This window comes from Sturnira hondurensis, unplaced genomic scaffold, assembly GCF_014824575.4.
Source record: "Sturnira hondurensis isolate 20B ecotype Veracruz unplaced genomic scaffold, ASM1482457v3 Scaffold0015509, whole genome shotgun sequence".
Lineage (NCBI taxonomy): Eukaryota > Metazoa > Chordata > Mammalia > Chiroptera > Phyllostomidae > Sturnira > Sturnira hondurensis.
Window position 1 is genome coordinate 11,231,405 of NW_028088140.1, and position 19,536 is coordinate 11,250,940.

Genomic DNA, 19,536 nt, shown 5'->3' on the forward strand with positions numbered 1-19,536 from the left:
TCAGCAAATTAATTAGTATTATTAGGTCTTTAATTCTAATGTCAGTCACTGGCAGAGCCCTTTCATGCCAGCTTTCATCCCAGAACAAATCTCTGTGATACCCACTTGGACAAATCCCTCTGCAGCAAGGGCTTTTCTTACACAGAAAAGGGCCAGGGTCTTTCCTTGGGCTTGAGGAGTTTGGTAGGCGAGGGTGCTGTGAATAAGTTCCTCAGTGTGGAAACTCCCCAGGGTCCACCAAAGGTGCTCAGTCACACCTGGAATGTTTAGGGCCTGCAGACATGGGTGTTCCACCTCATGGAACAGGAGGATGTGTCAAAAGTTGCCCCAAATGGCTTATGTATTTGCTCTGCAGGGATGAAAGGGAGGAGAAACATCTGACCAACCTATTTAAGGACAGAGCTTATTAGAAAAAGTTAGTAGAAGGCTACCAAAGGGGTGAAAAACCAAATAGAGAACTCATGAATGCCTCCAGATGCGCAGACTAAATGCTTGCATGTCCTCTCACTGTTAGTCCCATCTTTTGGAAACTATATTTGAATCACAAGAACATTGTCCAGATACTGGTTCTCAGCCATCCAAATTGCGTTGTGCTAGAAAGCAACAGACAGTTTCATAGTAAGGCTACAAAACCAAGTCCCAAAAGTGACCTGTAAGTGCTCAGACCTGTTTTGTTCCAGGTAGTGTCTGACTACACAGATGCTACACCGAGCAATTTACAGAGAAAAAAAAAAAAAAAGCGATACTTGCCTTTACAAGTATGCAATCTACCACACATGATTATGAGATAGAAAAGTGTGCAAGGGATACTCAGCCATTTTGGCAGAATGTGAAACACATGACTGAACTGACTTGCGTACTGGGTGGCAGCGGGGAGAGGCATCAGGGCCCAAAGCCCACAAAAAGCATGGGGGTGTGGTAGAGGGTTCGCTGAGGGGTGAGCAGAGCTCCACCTCACCTCCAGAAAAATCTGCCCCACATCTGCCATGTGACTTGGGCCCTTAATCCGGGGTTTGCTTATCTCCCCGGTAAAATGAGGGGTGCACTGGACAATCTCTAGGACCCGTACAATCTCATTCCTCCATGGGGCAGGCCAAGAAAAATCCATCCCAGCCCAGAGTGTCAAGATCCTCCCACTTGCTTACACTTTTAACAACACATCTTCTTCCTCATCCCCAGCCCCATGTGAGTAAAATTCTCAAGGTTAAAAGCTTTTTCCACTTATGCTAAAATGTGGGAAACTGATAAAGGGATGTGAACGGTTACTTCAGATTTCTCTAAAAGGCTGAAGGAGCTAAATAAAGGGTCCATGATTATTAGCTCAGGACAGCCTATCATCATTGTTACATGTACAAATTGTATTGTATGTCAGAGCTCACAGAAGATGCACAATAATTTATCAGTCAGGGCCCAGCAAATTGTACAGTACTCACACCTCTACAGCACCACACGCCCCTGCCCTGCAGTCCTCCCTCAGCTCTGCTTAAAGGGCCACTGCCAGAAGAGGCCCCGGATTTAAGCCTCAGCTGAAAAGAAAGCACTTGCAAAACTTGCAAAAGCCCAAAATGAATGGAAATATTTCTGTGACACTTTTAAGTAAATAACAAAAGGAGAAAAGTAGTAGTTTCCTTCCTTGTTCCCTCCATTCCTGGGGTTTCCCACCATTCTCAAGGTAGCTGCCTAAAGACAATCACAAAAAAACTCAAATTGTGTAGTAAACATGGGGCTGACCAGGAGACAAAAAAAACAGACTGTGGCGGTCTGCTGGCTAAAAAAGAAACAATCCCAACGAAATCTGAGAACAACCAAGCAAACAGCTGAAGGAGGAATGCAGACCCCAGCACACTCACAGGGTGGCAGCATGGGTCACCCAGCCTGCCCTTGGATAGAGTATTTTATCACTGATGTTGTTTAGAATTGCTAGAACAGGATGGTAATAAAAAGCAGACTGATTTTTGTCAGTTTTATTATCATTTTTAAGTTGTCCACTTGCCTGTCCAGAGAGGACAGCTCCCAGCACTGACTCTGGCACAGCCCTGGATGCACTGGTTGCACAAACGTGTGTGCCTAAGTTAGATGGCATGAGGGGTCATGGGTAATAAAGATGGGTGGTGTTGTGGGAGGCACTGTCTAGCCCTGGGTGGTTCTGATGGAGAAACAATTTTAAAAGCCTCCAGGTTGGAGATGCCACAGGGGTGGAGATGCCGTAGGTGGCACTCTGCCCACCTACCTGGACACAGTGCACTCACGTGCACACAAGGGCCCAGCCATTCCTTGGGACACACCCCTCCTTCCAAGCTAGTTTCTGTTTTCTCAACTTGTGTTTCTTAGGCTATTTCTCCTTCTGGGATCCATCCCCAAGACCCATTGCTTTACTCATTCCCAAGTAGTTATGAATCCACTTGTGATCATTAATTGTACTATTTCATTGTCATCATATTTACTGAAAGAAACTAAAGTCCAAAAAAGGGCAAGTCATTTTGGTGAGCTCCTGAGCTGAACAGAAATTACAGCTCAGTTCTGTTGAGGACTCTACTCTCCCCCCACCCCCACCATCCCCTGCTCTGCTCTGGACACCAGATTCCTTGGCAGGCCCACTTTCCTCAGCTCTTAGGCTAAAAGCTCATGTGGTGGCCTCCGGATGATCTTTTTACAGGATCTTCCCACACAAGCAAGCCGGTGAAACTCTGCAACCTCCCAAAGGGAGATGCTGGCCATATGAAGAGCAGCATGGAGAAACAGAGAGGTGTGGAGTCTGGCACACCTGGGCTTGTGCCCCATCTCCGTCACAGCAACAGTGAGAGCTTGGACCAGCCATGAAACATCAGCAGCCTTCTCTTTACTCAGCTGTACAGGGGACAATACACCCTGTCTTTCAATGGTGCACTGCAGGTTACAGGAGAGATAAAACACATTAAGTGGTCAGTGTATAGCATCTGGTGGTTGTTCTTTTGTCTTCCTTGATGTCTTCCCACAACTACAGTGTCAGTTTGAACAGTCCTGATAGTAAACAAAATGAAACCCTAATTCCCTCTGAATTCCAGGCCTACCACACAGGGTAATGGCCTGCAGAGTGTACTCAGAGGGCACTCAGCAGGGCCTCACTTGGAGGTGAGTCCCCTATGGGCTGGGCCACTGTTGGGAGGCTATGAGTGGGTCTGCTGATGCAGTGCTGCTGGGACCAGGCTCATCTGTTTTCTGTCATAGTGTTTGTCCTCACACTGTACAGGACGCCTTGGAAGCCCCCAGCTTGGGCATGACAGCATCACACCTCAGTGGCTTTTCTGGAAGTCCTCCATCCTTGACAGAATAAACTGTACTCACAAACAGGAGAAGAAAGGGGGTGCCAAAATTCACCAAAGCCCAGTTTCTCGGGTGAAACCCACAGCTCATGCTGAAGTTGAAATGCTAACTGTGGGTTCCCAGGACTTCCCATTTAATTTCTCCTTTTGTTGGCTGCGTTCCAACAGTCCCTTCTTCCCCAGGCCACTCCTTGAATATCACACCAGCTCAGGAGCTGCCCCACCCCTAATTGTTACCCTGGGGCTGCCAAGATGCAGGCTCCACCATGAGGATGGCAGCAAAGCAGAATGTGACAACAGCAGCAGCAGGTGGGCCATGCAGAAAAGGCCAGATTATCCTCTCTGTGATTACTGTCATCCATCTCCAGCATGGCAGGCAGGGAGCAGAGCATGCTCCATGCTGGCTTTGCTGCTCCCCACACTCAGGCCGCCTTCCACCTCCTCTCTGCTGAGAAGCTGGGGGCTGGGGTGTGCTGTGCAAAAGGGATGCCTGGAACACGTTCCTCTAGTGAGGGAGGAAGGATCCCCTAGCCAGGATGGCAGAACCCCAGGTAAGGCCTGGTGCCAAGTGACCCTGGGGTGGTCTAACCCTCCACTCACTTCCCAAAGGGTAAGTGCTCTTTGGGCAGAAATAGATAGCAGGGCACCATTCACAGAAAGACAGGACAACTCTTTTGAACAAAGTGAAGTTTATCCTCTACAGGTCCCAGATCATTCCTTGTCCATTTGTCTGTCCATCTGTCTCCCATCTGTTCATCTGTCCTACCACCCTTTTTTGTTCAGAACCTGTTAAGTGCTGGTACTGTGCCACATGGAGATACAAAGGTGGGTAAGACCTTTACCTCAGCTCTCTTTCTACCTCCCTTCCCAACTCAGGTACATTTTGTAAGGACTTGCAACAAGTCTCAGAAGAAGGGGTACCTGTCCTCACAAACCAAGGCTCAGTGTTCAGTGACTTACCCAAAGTCACCATCAGGTCCAAAGCTGGGGCTCCAACCTGACCTTTACAAGCCAGTGCACTCTGGGGGGCACCATGCTTTCTAGGGCAAAAAAGATACCACTTACCCAAAGCTAAGCCTCAAGGGGAACTCTGGCCTTGACTTTAGCCTCTTCTATACCTGAGCAACCATGGCAATTAAACCAATATTTGCCAAACACTTGTCGGTGCCAGGCCCAGGCAACGCAGCACTGCATGGGGTCCTCTGGCCTACTGCTTGGCCCTTCTCATTTGCTTGCTTGGTGGTTTGCATCTTTCCTGACAGTTTCTAGACTGTTTTACTTTTTCATAATAGTCCCATGTGAGAAGATCCTGACTGGCTTCATCCCTGGAGGAAAAGACAGCTCTCGGTCTATGTATCCCAGAACAACTCCCCCACTCTGAAGTACAGTCATCCTGGGGGCCATGATGGGCTTAGGCAGAACCAGGAGGGCTAACGGCTCTGTACAGTGAGGGCACCACTGTCAGAGAGCCACGCTCCCTACACTAAGGCAAGGACTAAATTTAATAATAATAATAATAATAATAATAATAATAATAACAACAACAACAACAACAGATACCCTCCTTATGGTGTGATGTGTGAAAAGGAGACACACAGGGAACCTGAGAAACACACAGGTGACAATTCATTGCTGACTATAAATGAGAAATTGAAAACACCTCAAAAAGGAAACACCTGCTTATCTGTGAAGAGCTTTCTAGATCACAGAATATCAATAAATGTGACTAGTCCAATTCTTTCACTTTGTAGTATGAAAGCTGAGATTTAGTCCACATATGGCAGACTCCAATTCAGGGCTGCCTGGTTGAGCCACAACATGGGGCATCATTGTCATCAGGAGTTCCCAAGCTGAGCCCGACCTAGGCCTAGGGTATCTCTCTCCAACCCAGCCTCCCAAGGTGGCTCACAGGGAAGACACTCTTTCTCTTTCTGTAGCATCTCAGCTGGGCTATTTTCAGGCTGCTGCTCAGCACATCAGCCTTTCAGAGAGGTCAGCCTTGTGAGAAGTGAGCCTTGGAGCCAGGTTTTCTTCAGCCAGGTAACCTTGGGTGAATCATTGATCCTCTCTCAGTTTCAGGTACCCCGTCTGAAAACTGGCATAATAATCTTATCTTCAAAAGTTTTTATAAAGATTAAGGTATGTGTTATCACTGAAAGCACTTTAACATTGTTCCTGCCTGATTCCCAAACAACACTGTGGAACTCTGAGGCTCTCCTGCCACAGGCCCTGATGTGGGACCACCCAGTGCTCCAAGAGTCCAGCTTGCACTGGATGCCTGACTTGGAGAAGGAAGGAATGCATTTCAACTTTGTTTGCTCTCCCGAACTGTGCTGGTGGGACGCAGCGGGGCTGAGATTGAGGGGCATGGTGTGTTTGTCACCTAATACTACTGTGTCATCCTTGCAGCTGTGGTTATTACCTCTTTGTATTATCTCACTGATAAATGAAGGGCTAAGGGGTTGGCTCTGCAGTGGGCAGGGGAGTGGGGAGGAGGAGAGATGGGAATCTACATGTGGATGTGAGCTGGAGTGGGAATCTGACCTGTGCTGTCAAGGCTCAGGAGTGGGTGACCAGCCCTGGCTAAATTTCTACCCTACAACCCAGCCTGTGGCTGGGCTACGTTGTGTGGGCTGGGTGTGCTATTATGAGTGTGGAGGGCTGGCAGCCTGGAAGGCCATGTTCTAGCAGCCTCCCTAGCACATCATCAAGCCATTGCATAGAGCTGTCCATGAATGAACACCACCACCCAGGTCCCAGTCAAAAAAAAATAAGTGGGGCTTAGGAAGGCATAGAGAATTTAAGAGGACTCCAATGGGAGCCACAAATAACTTGTAAGCAGAAAAGGGTAAAAACAATGACCGCTACCACAATGAAAACCACAGTATCACCAAAAATGACTGCCAAACCTCCCATATACTGCAATCAACATTCCAATACCAGAAAGTTCTAGCACACTAGGGAAGAGTGGCAGGGCCTAGAGAAAGGTGGAGAAGAGTAATCAGAAAACAGACACAACTGATAGGTGAACACACATGGGAAGTATTCTGCTACCACAAGCTCAGCCCCTAACTAGCTGTGTGATGTTGGCCAGGTCACTTTACCCTTCTGGTGCCTAGGCTTCCTTGTTTGTAAATGAAGCATTAGACCTGGTGTTCCCCAAGGGCCATGTTGCCTCCAGAATTCTATGTGAAAGAAATCTGGAATATCCCTGGAAAGCTGGCATAACAAAGTTTGGTATGCACAAGGGAAGAATGATGGGACCGAATTTGTTGAGCCTGGAAAAAAGGATGAGTGTGACTCGCAGATCATCGTTAAGTGCATGAAGGGCAGCAGATGGCTTTTCTTCATTACCACCAATGGAAAGGCACAGGAAATGGCTGCAAGACGCTAAGAGGCAGCTGAAGCAATTTCAAAAATATGAATCTGATTCTGTTGTTTCTCTGCTAAAATACTCTCACTGGTTCCAATAACTTTCATTTTATATCCAATTCCTTCCCTTGGCTGGCGAACCCTACCCATGTGGCCCCTGGTTCCACTCCAACCACCCCATTGCTGCTGTCCCCTGAGTTTAGAACACTCCACAGTACTCCTTCAGTCTCCGAAGCTGTCCCATGGACTCCTTCGAGTAGTCAGGTCTCAGTGTCATCTCCAAAGACCCCTGCCCGACCACTCAGCTTGCAGCCCCTGCTTACTCCCTCTCATATCACTTTATTTTATGTCTATAAAAGCACTTTTCACAACCCTGACATTTTCCTTTCTTTGTTTATGGTCTATCTCCCCATTAGAATGTAGGCCAAAAGAGAGGACATCTATTGATGCTGTTCAAAACTGTAGACACTCCATGCCTACATGTTGCATGAATGAATGGTGACATATAAGTCACTGAAGGAGAAAAACATGGGAATGTCTTCCACAAGGAAACCTGTAAGGCTCTCTAGTGGTTGTGGGAAATCATGGGCCCTCCTTCAATGAGGTTCTTTAGTAGTCTACAGGATTCTTTTCTGTTACAAACAATGCGGGCTAATGTCCTGCACTGCCTTTCACAAGTCCAGGTTATGAATATTCCCCAGATCTACAGGCTAGCTCCCCACTTAAAACACAGACTGGCTTGCAGGAGACCATGCTGTGTGGAGTAGTCCCAGCCCCCAGTGGCAAACATTTACAGCAAAATAACTTCCTAAAATCCAGGCTAAACCTGGAGGAGTGTAAGGGGTTCAACCACGTTTGCCCTTTTCATTTGCAAATATCCCTCTTCTGTGATGTGATTAGCAGGGCTCCTTTGTTTTCTGTAAAAGGTAACCACCTAAAGTGAACCTGTGCATAGTAAATGAGGACCATCATGAATGTGCTGAGAAACCCAATAAAGGCCAGTCACAGCAAGGGCCATGGCTTTTGCTCCTTTTGAGAGAAAAGCCATGCTGTCCCTTTTCCTCCACCAGACTCAGTAGTCCATGTGAATGTCCCATTTTATCCATAATGACTCGGACACTGCAGGCCAGTGTCCTCATCACTGGCTGACATGTCATTTCTTTGGAGATGAGTTAGGAGGGTCTCTCCTGGGGCTGCTCCCTATCAATTTGTTACTGTTGCTAATAAGCCTCTGGAGCAAAATTTCATACAGGAAAGGCAGGCTTTTGGATCCTGCTCAGAACTGCCACCACCGACATGACCATGGGTCTCCATGGCCCATGGGATCTCTCCCCTGAAGGCTGCCAGGCCTGCTGGATGGGCTTAGAAGGATGACAGGCTGATGGGTAGAAAAGGAAATTGGCCTTGAAAACTGGGGGAGAAACAGGAATTGACCCTCCAAACTATACCTTAATCTGATGGAGACATTAAATACTTTGGTTTATTTTTATAGGTTAAAAAAGGGTGTGTGAAATTATTATTATTACTAGTTTTGGTAAAATGGGGAGTGGAAGGCAGGCAGGAAGGATAGGATGGGTTGTAGGATGATGGAACCTTTTTCAGTGCTACATATGGCCCATTTCCCAAATGGACTGGAGATCAAACACCACTGCTCAAGATCTGCCTGTGCTAGAAGGTGCAACCAGTCAACCTGATGTTGCCATAGGAACCAGATTGCTCCCCTGCTCCATGGCAACTGACTCCAGAGTATGTTAAGCACACAGTCTGTTCACACTCCACACCACAAGCTTGAGGAGAGACCAGCAGGAGGTTGGGAAAGGGATGGTGGGGGTGGGGGTGGGGGTGGGTGGGGCAAGGCAGTTCCTTCCTAAACCAATTAGCTAAAATTTCAAATAAATGAGGTTCACTTTGAATTGAGACAATCACAAGAGATGGCCATCTTCATTACAATTACTCACACCAAGGACATCACCAAAGTTTCGGGGTCTGTCTATAGTGTTCTAGGTCATAAAGTATCTTCTGTAATCATAGCAAGGTGTTTAACTGAGGAAGGCCTCTTTCTGAGGTCAAGAAAAAATACAAACAATAAGCAGCCAACCAACCAACAAAATAAAACCCCCAAAAGCTAACTGTGTGCCAGCTTGAAGTCCAAGATCAATACAATATTCCCTCATGAAGGTCTAAGTGACAATGAACTGCCTCACCTTGTAAGAGCACCTGCTTCTAAGAGCACCTTAGACACTTTGAATAAAGCATCACTTTATTTGGTCTGCCAGTAGGGCTGTCTTATCATTAGGGCAAAAACGTGAGTCCATTCAGACCTCCAAACAGCCTATAATTGAATTCTACAAATTTCAACAGTATAGTCCAAGACTCGTAGCTAAGAAAGTCAGTTATTATTCAGTATGTGTCTGCCTTATCCCATATTTTGTTGCTGGGCTTTCTATATCATTAAGCTACAGGCTAAGTAAAACCTCCATATTTGTATATTTGTTTCTACTTACCTAAATTAGTGGTTCTCAAAGTGTTGTCCCTGAACCAGCAGATCAACATCACCAGGAGCTGGTTAAAAATGTAGATTTCCAGGCGCCACTTGCTCAATCAGAAACTGGGGGTGGAGCCCTAGCAATCTGTGTTTTCACAAGCTCATGAGGAGGTGCTGCTGCACAGCAAAAGCCAAGAATCAGTGCAACCTTCAAGGCTTTATCTGCCTACCTGGACCTCCCATTGGTCACTGATGGTCTTTCCATGCCTCCTAGGCCAATCTCTGCCCAATGCAGCCTGTCATTACCACTCTGGCAGGAGGGTCTTTTGGCCTCTGCTCTTTGTCCTGGTGAACCCACAACTTTTCAAGATGAACGCTTGTTTGCTAACACACCTAATTGTTACAACCCAAACCTTACATTGTTCTAAAGTCCGCCTCTTTTAAATCCTACCCAAGAACTAGTCTGTTTCCCGAAGCCACTCAGAAGATGAGATGAGGAACCTCCTCAAGCCCCTAGAAACAAGGCAAACAATGCCCGAGATGTGCTTGGACCTGTGCAGAGCAGAGGCGATGGCTGCCTCCCCACCTGGACACCACAGATGGTCATATCGCCCAGCCTGCGAACAGCTATAGCCCCCTGGTGTCTTAATCAATGCAATAGTTAAGTCAGCCCTCTTCTTTCTATTTTCTGAGCCTGAGCGTAGAACTTTACACTTCTAATAATGAATTTATTTCATTACTTTTGGTCCAGGACTTTTATTAATAGACTACTGAATTTATTTTTATACTGCATGGAAAATGTGACATTATGCCTATTTATTTTCCTTTTAAACTTTGTTATTATGCTGTCTCTATGTTTTATATTCCACTATTAATGTAAAATGAGCATTTCACTTGTAAGCTTTAAAAACATAATTTTTATTAGTTCATCCCATGAATTATAACACAATTTATTTAAACATTCCCCTTGATGTTAGGCTACTTCCAATTTTTTTTCACTATCCATAATGTTCCCATGAATACCACCATACATATATATAAATCTTTACCTGATTATTTTTTGGCCTAGATTCCTAAGAGAAAAATTATTGGTAAAATGGTATGAACATTTCAAAGACCTTGATACATATTATTAAATTGTTTCCAGAAACATTTTATTTTTCTATTTTGACCGTAGTACATGACAGCTTATTTCACCACAACTTTTGCTAGTGTATTATGTTTTAAAATAAATCTTTGTCAATTTGGTAAGTGAAAAATGTCATCCTGTTATAATTTGCATTTCCCCTTTACTAGTGAGGCTATTTTAAAAATATAAGTTGACCAATGTGTAGTTTACCTTTTCTGAATGAAGCTGCTCATGTTCTTTGCCCAGTTTTTTCATGGGAGTGTAAGTGTTTCCCTTACTGATTTCTAAGATCTTATCCAACAGATATATTGAGCCTGTGTCTGTCATTTTTAAAAATAATTACTTTCCTAGTTAATGTTTGCCTTCGAAAGTCTCCTATAGTTTTTCTGTGGGTAAAAATTTTTATGAGTTGAATCTCTTAATCTTTTCCTTTGCATTTTCTTCCACTACTTTCATGTTTAAAAAGTCTCTTTTAATTCTAAGACCAGTTAAATATTCATTCCCCCCCGCCACTTTTTAATGGTTTATTATTTTGCATTTAAGTCTTTAATGCACCTGTAATTGGTTTTGGCTAAAGATAGAAGGTAGAGAAGTAAAGTTACTGTTTTTCTCCCAAATACTTAATAATCCAGCCCCTTTCCCTCACCCATCTTCCCCTGGACTTAATTTCCTCCTTTATTATATGCTAGTAGGTTCTCAAGACTTATATTTGAACCTAAGTCAGATATACATTCATTTCTCTCTTTTTTTTGGAGAAAAATTTCAGAAATTTGCTACACATGAACTGGAGGTGACTTTACACTGACTTTGTAAGGGAAAACCGGTTTTGTTTCCTAGTGTACAGTATAAATGACAACGGGATCAGGTAAGTTTCCTTCTGCCCTTCCATTGACCCACCCTTTCAGGGCTGTGGGCTTCTACCTGAAAATGATACTATTACACACAAGTTATTTTGGACACATTTCTTTTAAAAAAATCTTATTCTACATACCAGCCAATGTCATGAGTACAGTTTGTTTCCTAGGTGTTTTGTTCCTCTGCTCTACCTGTGGACTCCATTGCCTATACTATTCTATTTAACAATAGGACTACATTTTCTCACATAGGAAAAGGTCCTTTCCTCTGCAGTGTTCTTTACATGTTTTCCTTGATACATTCTGCCTGTTTATTCTTCTGGATAAACTCTAGACTTATTTTTGTCAAATACCCTCCATCTTCCCCTCTCTTCCCAAAACACCCTGGGCTGTTGATTGGAATAAAAGTTATGAATTAATTTGGGAAGATACAGCATCTTCATAATGTTCATCCTTTGCTACAGAAATATGCTGTTTCCATTTATTCACACTGTTCAGCCTTTGCTACAGAAATATGCTGTTTCCATTTATTCACACTGTTCTTCTATATCTTTCAGTTAATTTTAAAATTTGTCAAATAGACTCATGTACTTAATTTTAGACACATAAAAAAGCTATTGATTTAAAAATACGTATGTTATATCCAGCCACCTTTTTAAGTGCTTTTATGAGTCCTAACCATTCTGCGTTAGATTTTCTAGGACTACAATCACAGTGTTTCCACAGGTCGGCTAATCTCTTCCTCCCCACTTCCTGCTTCGTCACACCCTCTAGACCTTCTACAGTACTAATTGGCAATGGTTTAGTGAACATCTCTTCCTTGTTCTTGATTTTGAAGGAAAGGCCTCCAGAATTCCATCATTAAATGTTTGCTGTTGTCTTGAGATATTCTTAGTCATATTGAGTAGCACTCAATATGATTTCTACTATATTCTTTTTATTTAAAAATATATATAGTAGAAATTTCTCATTTCTAATATATTCTTTTTATTTAAAATAAATATTGTATTTCTAATGTATTCTCTTTATTTAAAATAAATATTGGATTTTGTGGCATGCTACATTTTTAGCTGATTTTATGATGTGATATATTATAGTAATAAATTTCCCAATTTCAAATAGTCCTTGAGTTCATTGGATTTATCCTACTTAATTATAAATCCATTGGATTCAATTTTTTCACCTGTGTATATATGTGAAATTGTTGCATATTTTTGTGTGTTTATAACATCTTTGTCAGAAAAATGCTATGTTTACTAAGTAAATTTTTAACTTTAATCTTTTCTGTATTTTGGGACATATTATCTATAAGTTGAAATTTATATTTTCACTGAAAATTACTATTGAGATTTTCAAATTTCTTAGCATACAACTGTGAATATCATTAATGCTCTTAACCTTAAAATCTCATATGTGTATGTTATTATGTTTTCTTATTAATTTTATGTTTTGTTTCTAAAATTTCCAAAGGTCACATAACTTTTTTTATTTCATAGCACTAGCTCTTTGATTTATTTATCAAATCTATTCTTATATTGTTTCCTATATTATTAATTTTATTTTTAGCCTTTTGGTTTTGAGTATTTCTTATACAGAATATAATTGGGTTTATTTTTAAAGCTGAATCTGAGAGTCTTAGACTTTTAATAATAAAAACATTTAACCCACTTACATATTTTACCATAGTTGATATTCTTGACCTTACTTTTGCAATTTTGTTTTATGCTTCTGGATATTTTTGTGTGTTTATTTTCTCATTTTTTAACTTTACAGACTATATTTTAGCCTCCTGGTGTTTTTGAAAGTAGAAAACCCGACTTTTAGTCTTTATGCTATTACAGACATATACTGCAGAAACTTCTATAATTTAACAAGTCCAAAACAAAGCTCTGACTCCCCTCCTTAAGACAAGTATGCCACATGCTGTATTTAACTAAAAGCTGTATTAAATAATTTCTTCTAGCACCCACTATGTCCTTGCCATTATTAATTTAATCATGTATTACACATGCAGTTCCTTATCATATAATTATTTATGAAAACTGGATATTTAAAAATAAATTCTAATGTCTACTTTGTAACCACAGTTAACATAGTTATTTTTATTAATAATATTAACAGGATCAATAAGTTTTAATTGATGGGGTACTTGCTATGTGCCAGTTGCCACACCAAGCACTTTACCCACATTTTCTTCTTAATCCTTACAGAAATCTCACTTTTCCTCTCTGACAATTAGTAAGAAGTAGAGCTGGGATTCATTTGCTGGTCTCTCTAATTCCAGGCCTGTGCTCTCCATTATTATGTCCTAGCTCTCTATTTAATTGCTCTATTTCAAGTTCAGCACTGGTCCATTTTATACTATCCTAGAGTCCTTCATTTCAATGCATTTCAGTCACCTGGAACATTAGTACTAATTGATTCACTGTCTCAGAAGGACAACTTGAATGGTTTATTGCTGAGACTTTGCATATCTTAATATGTCTTTATAATACCTTTCCATCTGAATTACATCTTGTTTAACAATCCAGTTCTTTGTGGGCTGTCAGTGAGGAATGTAGGGCACGACGAGCCTCTCAATCCATTCATTCCACTTGTCCTCTGATGTATGCTCTTGACTTGTCCATAATTTATAATGTGATTGCCAATTTTAAACATGTTGGTATATTTATAGATATTTTTACTTGGAAGTTCTTAGGAAGCATATCAAGCATGCTTTTTAAGTAAGAAGCCAGTATGAATTTTGTAAACATTGTTTTCTATTCATGGCCTGAGTCATCTACCCCAACTTTGTGTCTTCAGCAAAGTTTCCTTTTGCAGTTTCAATGGTAGACACATTGATTAGGCCTGAGCCCCATGGCACTGAACTCAAGACCTCTCTCCAGACTGACATCAATCTGTAATCCACATTCTTTAATCAGGGTTGGCCAACAAATTACAAACCTATTTCTCAATATTTTTCACAAAGAAATCCTGATATATGTTTCCAACTGTTTTATTGAAATCAACACTATCTTAAGTATTCTTCTGACATAAGTAAGCCTAGTTAACCCACGAAAAAAGAAAATCCAGTTAACTCAATGTTTGCTAAAATTACTAATTTCTTTCTAAAGCACACACATGCCATCTTTTAGGGAATGTATTCCAAGAGTTTGCCAGAGAGGAACATGAAGCTTACCTCTCTACAGACTCTGAACTATAGAAAATCAAAATGTTTGCTTTCTCTGGCCCCTAGGAAGAGTCCACATTTCAGGGGAATTACTGTCAAAAGCTTTAAGAAAATGTTAGGAGGTTCTTCTCCTACTTTGGATAACATTAGTCAAAATAGACTTTAACCCTCTAAAACAGGCAAATATTGTAAATGCATTTGTTCAGTTTCTCTGTAAGTGTGTGGGTTGTATTGCTTCTGTAGTCTGTGGGCCATTCTCACCGATAGGGGGCCCGGAACCTCCTTGTTCTCCTTCTTGCCTTACTCACTGCAGGAGACCACCAGTCTCTCAGCATTCTCCACCAGCTCTGCTGGTCCAGCTCTCCCTGAGCTGCCTTTGTTTTCCAGGACTCTTGTGGAATCACAAGACCATTCTCTTCTCTGCACTTCCTGAAACACTTTTCCTGACATAAAAGGGCTGCATTGTATGTAGCAGTCTCTCCTTTCAGGAGTAGGAACCCTAGAAGCACTGTCCACTCTCCTCCATAGCATCCTCACTCAGAATCAGGTCCCGCATGTCAGTTTCTGCTGCTCCCCTCTCTTTCTGAGAGATGGGACTCCCTGTAATCCATAGCAAGAGTATATTTAGATATACTTTTATCCTAACAAGGATAAAAAAGTTAGCCTGAAAAGTCTTCTAGAGAAGATGAGACCATTTTGCCTCTGCAGCTATTTTATGAACTCTACCAAGAAATAATTCTTTATACCTTTGTTTATACAGGCAATCTGTGGTACATTTCCACATAACTGAAGCTCTTTCTTCTTTTGATTCTTGCTGCTCTGCCCTAGGCCACCGTACTCAGGTGGTTGGGTTTGTACAGCAACACAGGCCTCGTTGCAACATCCAGCCTCACTCCCAGTCTCTTCCATGGCAGCTGCACCTCCCAAACAAGGTATACTCCATGACTGCCACTACCCAGTCTTGAATCACATATCAACCATCAGAGAAGCCTATAAAAATTGCATTTTTTCCTTTTGTATGAACATTTCTAATTTATTTTATTTATTCTTATAACCATTCACCTAGAGTCTGTCAGATCACATCAATTATGGAAGAAAAAGAGCTAAAATGGGAGATGGGGTGCCATCCTTCAGTGTGATCTAGCCTCTCCATGAGTTCTGAGGACTCATACCAGAAGCATGGACCCTGGGGCTGGGACAGCTGCCGGATGAGTCAGGGCTGCCCTTTTACTGACCCAGCACTTGAAGTTCTGCATCCTGACCATGGCCAGACAAGGAGCAGGTGGCAGCACCAGCCTCCTGGCTTCCATGCATGCCACTAAATTTGAAATCACACAAACAGTACTTCAATGGCAGTTTGTATGAAATGCACAGGGCTTCTTTACTCCATACTCCCTGCCCTGCAGAATCTCGGTGCACACTTCCACTCTCTCCAACACGCTCAGGCAGATGAGGATCCCTGGGCTGAAAAAGAACTCCCAGGTTACCTTCCTCAACATCCCATGTGTACTTCAGATCCACTCTTACACAGGGCTCCCCATCAGAAGGAAGGAAGGAAGACAGTGCTGGAAAACAGGAAGCGGGGAGGGTGGGAAAGGGTCCCTGTGCTGGGCGTACAATGAGCACTTGTAAGCACTCTTCCACTGAGTGTCCAAGCAGACTGGGAGAGAATTCACTGAGAAAGGAGGAGAAGGAACCAGATAACTCTCACTCCTCTGACAACTCTCACTGGTTCTGTTAGTATGTTATTTGGAATGGACTATGGTATTAGTAGAGCCAGTTCAAAATAATGTATGATTCATAAAACTAGGAATATATGATACAAAGAAGGAAAAAAAGAATCAATCTAGTGTTTTCCAAGATCTTCCCAGTGTATTCTCCAATTAACCAAGGTGGATTTCTAGAATTGGAAGCCTACCAAGGTGGCTTGTCTCCTGATCCTCACAGGTAATCCTGAGGGCAGACAGTGCTGCGAGCAGGCCAAGGAGAGGGCATGACAGGGGCAAGAAGAGTTGAGGGTGGCTCCTGGGGTGAGGGCTGTGGTCACTCTGAGAGCTGCAATGTGAATGTGTGGGATTTTAAAAGTTCACTGCCAACAGAAGGAGACAGTTCATCTTGGCTTCCTGGTACCTCCTTACCCCCAGGCCACTATTGCACATGACTAACAGCATGTTCTAGCTACTCAGAGGGTTTGACAAAGGAAGTTCTTCTTCTTCTTTTTTTCGAGGTAGCATTGGTTAATAACATTATATACATTTCAGGTGCACAACATTATATCCATATCTGCATACACAATAGTGTGTTTACCACCCAAAGTCTAATTATTATCCATCACCATAAAATTGACCCCTTTTACCATTTCACCTTTCCCCTACATCCTTTCCCCTCAGGTAACCTCTAATCTGTTTTCTGTATCTGTGAGTTTATTTTCATTTTGTTTTGTTTTATATCCCATATATAAGTAAAATCATGCAATTTTTGTCTTTTTCTGACTCATTTCATTTAGTATGATATCCTCAAGATCATACCATATTTTCTCAAGTGGAAATATATCATCAATAGATGAATAGATAAAGAAGATGTGGTATGTATATACAGTGGAATATTACTTGGGCAGTTCTTTTATGTAGAGGTTTCCTTAGGGTGACAAACCACTTCTTATCATTCAGTTCACACCTGGGAAAAAGGAGGGCTTACACATGGCTGCCTGGTGAAGTGGCCAGGTGATGTGTGTGCCTCTGAGTCAAGCATCCCTTGCTCTGCTCACTCTTTCCCTTTCTGCCTCATTATACAATTTGTAGCCACAGGAGACAGAGAAAAAACACAGGCCTCATCATAGGTCTCCTATGAAAAAATTCTTAACCTTTAAATTCTGCTTTCTCAGTAATAAGGCTGGGCACCTACCACACAGTCTACATAAAAAATGATAAGATCTGATCTCTAGCCTTCAAGAAGATCATACTCCAGCTGGAGAAAATGGACACACACACACACACACACATGCACAAGAAGCTGCTACTTTTAAACCCAATGTGCCAGGTGCTAATTACATGTTATAAATATGATATCTAATACTTACTAATAGCCTGTGAGGTAGAGCTTATTATCCTAATTTACCAATGAAGAAACTGAGACTCAGGAGGGTAATTTGGTCGAGGCCATGGTTAATTACAGGTAGGGATATCACACCCAGGCTGTATCTGCTCCTGTGCTATACTGAATCAAAAGTCCACTGCACAGCCCTGACTGGAGTGGCTTGGTTGGCGTCATCCTGCAGAAGCCCACTGTGCAGAGCAGTTCAGCTGTGACACCTACTATCAAGTCCACACTTTGTCCTTGGCTCTCACTCTCACTCTCTCAGCCAGTCCACCTAGAATCTACATGTAACTTAATATTTGGTTCAGCTGCTTAAATAAAACAAAATTAATGGTGATTTTCTTTTTCTTTCAAATAAAGCTGTCTCCAGGGAAATGGGCTGGGACAGCAGCTCCTTAGCCATCAAGACTCAGGCTCTCCTCTTTCTGCTCTGGCATCCTCAATACTTGGCTTCTACCTTATGGTTTAATGTGGCTGCTAGAACTCCAGAAATTACAACTGCATTCCATGAGGCCAAAAAGAGTAAGAAAGGAATAAAAGGGACTCATCCTTCCCCTTTAAGGAGCCTTCATTAAATTACAGCATACAGTACTTTAGTTTATATCTCTCATTGGCCAGAAATTGCTACCAAGCCTTACAGAAGACTACAAAAATCTAGTCTTTTTAGTCTGGTAGCAATATGCCAAGCTGGAAATCAAGGTTCAATTACTAAGGAGAGGGCTATATATCAGGTGCTGGTGTAGACAACTATGAATTTTTATTATACTCAAATTTCAATTATTTTTTTAAGTACCAAAGTGTGGCTGGTCTCTGATAGCTCAGGAGCAAAGTTAATAACTGACACTGGAGCTTCTTCCTCCCTGTTTCTCCTGCTCCTCCCTCCTCCTCTCCTCCTCTTCTACCTCCACCTCTTCTCCTTCTCCTTCTCATAGCACTGCAGCCAAGAACACAGCGGGGATAAAGCAAATAAGGCTATGAAATAAAGAACCCCCCCAATGTTCCTGTTTGCCCATGAACAGAACTTTTTGACTACAGGCTCCACATTTAAAATATATAAAAACTGTCCCAAGGCCAAAGAACAGGATCTGTTGTTTGATATGCTGCTACTGAGTGAAAGAAAAGATGGTCCATGATCCCAGGTGGTGAGCAGCAGGCTCACACATGAGCTAACCGGACCCAGGCAGAATACTATATGCTTCCTTATGCATCTCAAGTCTCCCAGGACAAATGATGAAAAAACAGACAAAAAAAATCACTGAGTTTAAAATATTCCACTGTGAAATACTGCACTGCATCTAAGATTATATACTCTTCAAGATCGGTCGAGCATTGCAACTCTTCAAATCGCCAGCAGAGGCAGTAAGTTGGAATTGGAAGCCATTTAGAGATGATCTGTTTGGCCTCTTCCAATCATGGACGACATTGCAACCAAAGAGGTGCAATGACCTGCTCATGCACAAAAGAGACATCGGCTCTTGGTTCCCAGGCTCCTACCTTTCTAGCCCCCTGGGGCCAGCAGTGGGCTTTGGGGGACTTCTCAGTATTGGAAAACTCCACAAAACTGCTATTGAAGACTTCAGATACAAGCCATCGAAGTTAAGAAAAAGAATGTGGGGTGGGGGTTTTCTCCAGCACCTTTGTGCTTCTGCCTAAGGAGAGGCACAGGGTTTCTTCAAGGCAGGGCAGGGGGGCAGGCAGCTGTGTCCTGGGCCCTGGAAAGGTTCATGGATGTTGAGAGAGCTTGGTGGACACTAAATGAAAGGAACAATAGAAATTTGGGTGGGTGTCTCCATAAGCCAGCCCTTGGTTCTCAATGAGCCAGAGACTCCCCTGGAAAAATCTGTTAAAAACAGACTCTTGAACTTCTCTCCCAGAAATTCTGAACCAGGAGATCTGGATGGGGCCCAAGAAACTGTATTTTTAAGACATGCCCAGGGGGTGCCAATGCTGCCATCCAGGTACTGTACTAATCTGAGGACAAGTGATGGGATCTTCTACACATGATGATTCCTGAGCAAGACTCCTTCACCAGTCAGTGCCCGTCTCACTGGGGAAGATGCTGCCTGGTGGGAGATGCCAAGACCCACTCCTCGCTGCACTTACCACACTCTATGGTAAGAAGTTCCTCC

The 19,536-nt window shown here is 42.7% G+C and overlaps 1 protein-coding gene across 14 annotated transcripts in view; it reads right to left on the reverse strand.

Annotated features, from left to right (window-relative positions):
• The window catches only part of CACNA1C (calcium voltage-gated channel subunit alpha1 C), a 664,664-nt gene that overhangs the window by 342,884 nt on the left and 302,244 nt on the right, over positions 1–19,536 (reverse strand). The gene's annotated exons all lie outside the window — the stretch shown is intronic.